We start from the raw sequence: 7,839 nt of genomic DNA, 5'->3' as shown, positions 1-7,839 counted from the left end.
ATATCCCGTACAGAATATTACTTTAACGCTCATAACTGTCTTCATAATACCAGTTTAGCGACGAAATTTAACATAGTTACAAGTTCCACTTCAGAAAATGAATTTGTTATTTTAATGTCCAAATGTAAACATGAAACAAATAAAAATAATTTTGTTTACTTTTTTCTTAATTTGGTTATTTTTTATTCGAATTTTGGTTAGAAAAAAAAATTTGTTGTGGCAACACAGCGTCTAAACGCAATATGTAATGAAACCATCACACATTGAGAGAAAATACGGATAAAAAATTTGACAGTCGTATGGCTCTCTTCATTTTTTGAAATGATTCAAAAAACAAGCAAGTCGCATTAGATCAGGGATGTATTTTATGGAAACACATACAAAAAAGTGAAACAACTGTTTCCATCTTACTTTGTTACTGCTTTATACCAGGGGTCGGCAAACTTTTGAGTCTGAAGAGCCAAAATTTACAGTTTACAAAACATGGGTTTTAAAAGAGCCACAAAATGTTTGTTTATTAAAACATTACAAATACTTTATGAATTCACTTCAAAAACATATTTTTTGTTTAATTATCTACAAGACGATTTTGCAAGGAATCTTTCTTATAGATTTTTGACTAGAAACACTTTTAGAATTTTTATGGGTCATTCGAATGCGTTTTTTAACACTTGTTATATAAATATATAACAGTTTATTAGAGTGGAGCGACAGTGATATAATTAGGCAGCAATCGAGATAAAATTTTGCACAATTTTTTTTATACAAACAAAAAATTTACTGTGATGTATTGCGGTCATTGAACCATAATTGACCAACCCCAATTCAGAAAATTACTCTAACGATCATAATTGACTTAACAGTAGCAGTATAGAGACGAAATTCGACATAAACAAGTTGTATAAGAACAAAAATCTATCTTCCAAATTTGATTTTATCATAACTGGCTTAATAATGGCAATTTTATGACGAAATTCAACACAAACAGAAACAATAATCACTTTACCAAATTTGGGTACGGTCGGCTCATAATTGATCCTACCCCCCATATTAGATCCCCATTAGAAAATGACCCTATCGCTCTTAAGTGACTTAATAATAGCAGTAAGCGACGAAATTCGACAAAAAACAGGTTTTATAAGAACAAAAAATATCTGTACCAAATTTAATAAGGATGGATTCAAAATTGACCCTTCCCCCCATATGGAGTCCACTTTCGAAAGTTCCGACATACAACAGGCTAAAATACAAGTATAGTGATGAAAATCAACACAAACAAGTTTAATAGGATCCAAAACTTCATTACCAAATTTTGTAAGGATGGGTCCTTAATACTCTTTCTGGTCCCTTATTTATAAGCAAAAATTTTATGTCAAAAATATATCAATCTTTCATAGATCACTGTCATTAAAACGTGCAATATATAAAAATTTATAATTTTTTGCACCTTTTTATAAAAAAAGATTAAAGTTTAAAGTTTTGAGATAGACTAAGTTTTTAGTACTTAACTGTATCAAAATTCTCCACATTATTAATTAATTACTACATTTTAAATTTCCAAAATATATGTTTTAATTCGAAAAACACGAAAATTTCGGAATGTATGATCATGATTTACATCTTATCTAATCACTGATATGATACCCCATTCGTTTATGGGGAACTTTTCAATTAACACTTTAAAGAATTAAACATTTTCTTACAATATTAACTTGTACATGTAACAAATTCAATGGGAGTGATAGGTTTGTATGGCTTTAGAAAGCTTGGATCATAACTTGTTGTTTAAAGTTTCAAAAATGACTCTAAATTTTCATTTTAGATTTTACCTAAATCTTCCAACTTGCTTTTAAACTTTGACAATTTTCCACAACACAAAGCTTTACTTTTTAAATTGATCAACTGCATTTCGAGAGATCCAATACCAATTTCAAATGGCTCAATGAGGATTTATTCTCAAATGTATAATTGTAGGGGCAAATAAAAGCAAGGAAATGAGCGTAAAGCTAATTGTGTTCTTTCTTTCTCACACAAAAAGTATTTGTTTTTGTTTTGTTCATGTACAGAACGATTAAGCAAAGTTAAAAAGTTTTGTATATTGTAGAAACGTTTGCGAAGTGTTTTGTTAGTTTTAATACATTGCTCGTTAATCGATTCGGAAAGATTTTAAAATATGCATACAAATATTTTTTTATAAAATAAATAAAATTTGTGTATGAAACTAAAGAGCCACAGCTCCACATCCAAAGAGCCGCATTTGGCTCGCGAGCCATAGTTTGCCGATCCCTGCACTAGATTGATCAAAACGCCTCAGTGGAAATATGGTATTACTAATAATACGGATAGAAAATTAAAAGTCGTATGATTTTTTAACATTAAAAAAAAAATCAAACGATTAGATTTATCAGATTTTTATTTTTATTTAAACACAGAAAAACAAGTATATGATACCCTAAAGCGTGATTACATCTTAAAAATTAATTTATTTTTCATAGAGAAACTTCTATGTTGAATTTTACCTTTATTCCGATGTATTTGAGCAATTTATTGATGAAAACCCAATTTTCTAAAAGAGGCTTTATGTGGAAGTTATGGCTTGTGCCGATTTTTGGAGATATTTGGTAGCCCAAATCGGAAGGTCCGGTTGTATGGGGGTTAGGTGAAATAATGGACCGATTTCAACCATTTTCAATAGGCTTCGTCACTGTGCCAAAAAAGACGTTTGGTCCAAATTTTATCGAAATATCGGTATACTTTAAGGTAGGTGTAGGACCAATATTTTTGTGCGTTACACACATAATACCCTCCCCACTACAGTGGCGTAGGGTATAATAAACGATATATGTCTATATATGTATAATATACAGTTAATCACAAAAATAAGTATACAGAAATACTGACGATTGGTTTTATTTAAAAAAACATATTATTTTTTCAAAAAACAAGAAAGTAACACATTTTTAACACATATTTACTAAAAACAATTATGATAATTATTATTCACTACTTTTTTTCTTCATATTTTGGTTCTTTGAGTTCTCATTTTAAGCTAAAGTTAAAAAGGTGCAAAATTTACGTCACAAAAGTAAGTATACAGATCATTTCAGTATATATTTGGTTTAATGATATTAACAAAATTAATGAAAATTTTACTTGTATTAATATAATTACTTTTTAATAAAATATTTTTTACACAATAACTTGGAAAAAATCTACTTTTAGTTCCGAAATCTTGAAATTTGGGCCGATTGGCTCCGGAATTAATTAGTAGAACAGTTTTTTCTCATTTCTACGATTTTTTTCCACTTTAGACCCCGGATTTTGGATCTGGTGGTCATTGAACTCTTCAAATGATGCATTGGAAATAGAATTTTTAACTTTTGAAAAGAGTTGTTATTTCGAAATTAATGTTATATATGCATGGATTTTGGCATTTTGAACACAGTACGTTTTTGGATAAAAAAATTTGGATAATTCTATATATTTTCTTTAATTTAAAAGGGTTTTCCAAATACTCCGATTTCCAAAGCATACAATAATGCTACCAATCATATCTTGATATACTCGATACAATAACCATGTTTTATGGATCGGACATTTTATTTGTTCTATCAACAAATTAAGATGTATCCGTGTTCAAAATTGCTCAATTCGTATTCATACCACCAATTGAGCCTGATTTAATATAAAAATCTTACTATTTTGGATACTAGTACAAATATTATTAATATCGCATTGTAAGATATAAATTTTAGGAAATCGCCGTTAAATATCGAATATGAACGCTATACTACTATACAATTAATTTAAAAGTTAAAATATCGTCTTCCAATGTATCATAATGAACAAACGAGGGATATTATTGAATACCCGATCCAAAAGTCCGGGGGTTTAAATAGTCAGATGTTCTTAAATAGGAAAAAATGCTCCTACAAATAATATTCAGATCAATTACCAAAAATTTCAATTTTTCGGAACAAAACATGAATTTTTTCCATGTTATTGTGTACAGAATATTATATTATAAAATAATTACATTCAAACAAGTAAAATTTTCATGAATTTTGTTAATATCATTAAGCCAAGTACATATTGAAATTATCTGTATACTTACTTTTGTGACGTAAATTTTGCACCTATTTAACTACACTTTAAATGAGAACTCAAGTAACCAAAATAACCCGGAAAAAAGTAGTGAATAATAATTATCATAATTGTTTTTAATAAATAAATGTGTTACTTTTTTGATTTTTGAAAAAATAATATCCTTTTTTAAATAAAACCAATTGTCAGTATTTCTGTATACTTATTTTTGAGATTAACTGTATATAATATTATATTATTATAACACCGTGCAACAGTCAGTTTCACACGTGAAAAAATCGATGTGTACAGGAAACTGTGGACCATTAGTTTTAGGCTTGCCAGATTTGAAATCGACAAAAAACGTACATCGTATTTAAAAAAGCAGTACAATTGAATAAATAACTGTACAAATGTTTTTTTTTTAATTAAATTAAATTGTTCTATAAACGCTAGATAGACATTGGTTGTTTTGATTTTTAACAAAAAACTTATATAAAACTAATTTATGACAAATAAAATTATTCAATTATAAATAATTTTTTTAATATTAGTTCATTAAAAACTTTAATTACAGTGATATCTTAATCAAAATTTAATAACTTTAAAGCATTTTGAATAAACGCACTATTTTATGCATGACAAGGGCATCGAAACCTCTTATAGTCGAACAGAAGCAAAATTAAATTTTTAATGAAAATTTATGTTTTTTTCTTTGAATTTTTTTTTAACTGAAGTTTCATTTTATTTTAAATGTGATAAGTTAGTGTTTATAAACCGGTTAACCGAAAACCCGGTTTTGCACATTTCGGTTTTTCACAAACCGATTTTTTTAAACATTTGTTTTCGGTTAACCGGGTTATCCGGTTTTTAAGTCTCGGTTAACCGATTTAAAAAAAAAATTAGTACTAATTTGTATGTTTTCTTTGATATTTTATTGTTATTCGCATTTTTAAAAATTTTGGATTGATAATTCTAAACATTATTTTCCGTTTGTGTATATGAAAACAGAACTAAGATTGTTAAACAAAGGTTAGGAAATGTTAAACATATACATATGTATATTATGTATATAAAATGGAGATTTAAATTTCAGACAATCAGGAAATTAATAAAAATTTGGAATTTAAACCAATAAAAAATTAGCTATTTATACTTGATAGTCCTCGACATACCATTTTTTATTGATATAGATGCATATGTATATTCAAAGGTCAATTTATCCTTCCTATGACAACTTCCATATACCTAACGAATCAATAAAATCTTCAGATCTGTATAAGTTTGTTTTCTTATCATTGTACATATGGCCATTTCCAAAATGTCGAACGCAACAGTCGAACACATTTAAAGTGATAATTATGGAGCCAAGTTTAATTTTGGGCAATTTTTACTTTCAAAGATAATTGCAAAAAAACCAGTGCGTTCGAACGCTACAAAAATAGAAGTTGTTTTTTGAGGTCATATTTTAATGGGACTAATTTTAATATGTTGTTAACTAATGTCTCCTTAAAATGGTTATAAATTTGCCCAAAAATTATTTATACTTTTTTTAATTTTAATTATGTTCGAGTGCAACATTTTTTTCCTTCATGATATTTATGTTGTTCCTGTTGATCCTTTGAAAATATATACATATATATACAATCGCTTAAACAAATGCAAATGATGAAAGAAAATACGGTCGGGCATGATCGACCGATTAACATTGATAAAAATAAAAAAGTGGTGTTATATGGGAACTAGGGATTAAACATGGGCCGATCCTCATACGGTTGATGATCATATAAATTGTAAATCTGCAGATTTTTGTACAAATACTAGTATATTTAACGAAATTATGAGCTCAAAAGCATTATTTAGGGGTCCGGTTGTAAGGTACCTAAGAGAAATAATGGACTGATATTAAATATTTTCAACACACTTTGTCTTTAGAATAATAGAAACACATGTATCAAATTTTGTTAAATTAGAAGGGTTTTTATATGTTAAGTCTTGGTAGGTAGACCTTATTATGGAAATGCCCACATTTATACTAAAAAGTGCAAATATCTTATTATTAATTCATAATATTTCGCAAAATTACATTTTTCAACTAAATATTATAGTATTGTAAAGATTTCCAAACATTTCGGTTAACCGACAAACCGGTTCTAGAAATGGTTAATTTTCGGTTAAACGAAAACCCGTTTTTTTCAAAAAACAATGTTAAAAACGAGAAGACTATTATTGTTGTGTTTGAGTATTTATTTTTAAGAACTGATGTATTATGAAAAATATAATTATTACAATATAACAAAATAATACATGATCAAAACAAATTATATAAACATAAACAGTATTAAGAAGTGTTAACTATAATACAACAAATAATTATCATCAACACTTTCCCTTGTTATTTAGAGTTGACACTTTCCAAACCCAATAATGAACAAAGAAGTTTTAAACGTATTGGCTGAAGAGGTTTGGTCATGATGTCAGCTAGTTGATTTGAAGTTGAAATTTGCTGGACATCTAGATTACGTTCAGCTACCTTTTCTCGTACAAAGAAGTGCTTAATTGAAATATGTTTTGTTCTGCGGTGGAATTCTGGGTTTTGAGATAGACGAACTGCAGCGGCATTATCTACCTGCAGTACCGGCACATTTTGAAAGTTTACAACTTCAGAATATAGACGACTCAACCAGATAATATCTTTAGCAGCTTCAGTTGCAGCGACAATTTCTGCTTCGGTTGTTGAAGTAGCGACTATAGTTTGTCTTTGACTCGACCAAGAAATTGCTCCTCCAGCATATTTAATAACTACTCCTGATGTAGATCTTCCAGTTTTTGAACATCCACCAAAATCTGCATCACTGTAACATTCTAGTTCACATTTGTAATTTTTCTTGTATACTATACCAAAATCAATAGTTCCTGCAATGTATCTGAATACTCTTTTTACACGAGTGATGTCTTCAGATGTTGGATTTTCTAATGTTCTTGAAAGATATCCAACAGAGTATGCCAAATCTGGTTGTGTACCAAGCATAAGATACATTAACGTGCCAACAGCTTGTCGATAAGGAAATGAAATTTCTTTACTTTCTTGAGATATTTCGTTCTTTCCCTGATCATTTGATTTTAGCATTGGTGTATTTACCTTTTTGCAACTACTAAAGTTAAATCTCTCCAAAATCTTTTTTGCATAAGCTTCTTGACTAATTTTAATTACACTATTTTGTCTCTTTATCTGGATTCTAAGAAAGTAGTCAGCCTCCTTATTTACAATTTTAAATTCACTTCTAAGTTCATCAAGGCATTCTTCGAGGTCTTTGACGTCAGTTGATGCTATTAAACCATCATCCACACAAAGTACTAGGAGTAATTTCTTGCCATTTCTTTCCCTGACATAAAAACATGGATCTGCTTCGCTTGCTTTAAATCCAAGATTTACTAAGTGTTTTCCAAATCTCCTATTCCAACATCTTGGCGCTTGCTTAAGACCATAAAGACTTCTTTTAAGTTGACAAACTTTTTCCGTTCCATCATTAAAACCTTCAGGTTGCTTCATGTAGATATCTTCCTCCAATTTCCCATAAAGAAATGCCGTAGAAACATCAAATTGTGAAAGATGCATTTCTTCACTCGCAGCTACACTTAAGAGGGCTCTAATAGTACTCATCTTAGCAACTCGACTAAATGTTTCATTATAGTCTATTCCAGCGCGTTGGTTAAATCCTTTTATTACTAGCCGAGCTTTAAATTTATCTAGTT

The sequence above is a fragment of the Lucilia sericata genome, unplaced genomic scaffold (genome assembly GCF_015586225.1).
Source record: "Lucilia sericata isolate MDLA Ls3-8-SP2 unplaced genomic scaffold, ASM1558622v1 Contig000010F_arrow, whole genome shotgun sequence".
Taxonomy (NCBI): domain Eukaryota; kingdom Metazoa; phylum Arthropoda; class Insecta; order Diptera; family Calliphoridae; genus Lucilia; species Lucilia sericata.
This window is presented reverse-complemented; position numbering follows the sequence as displayed.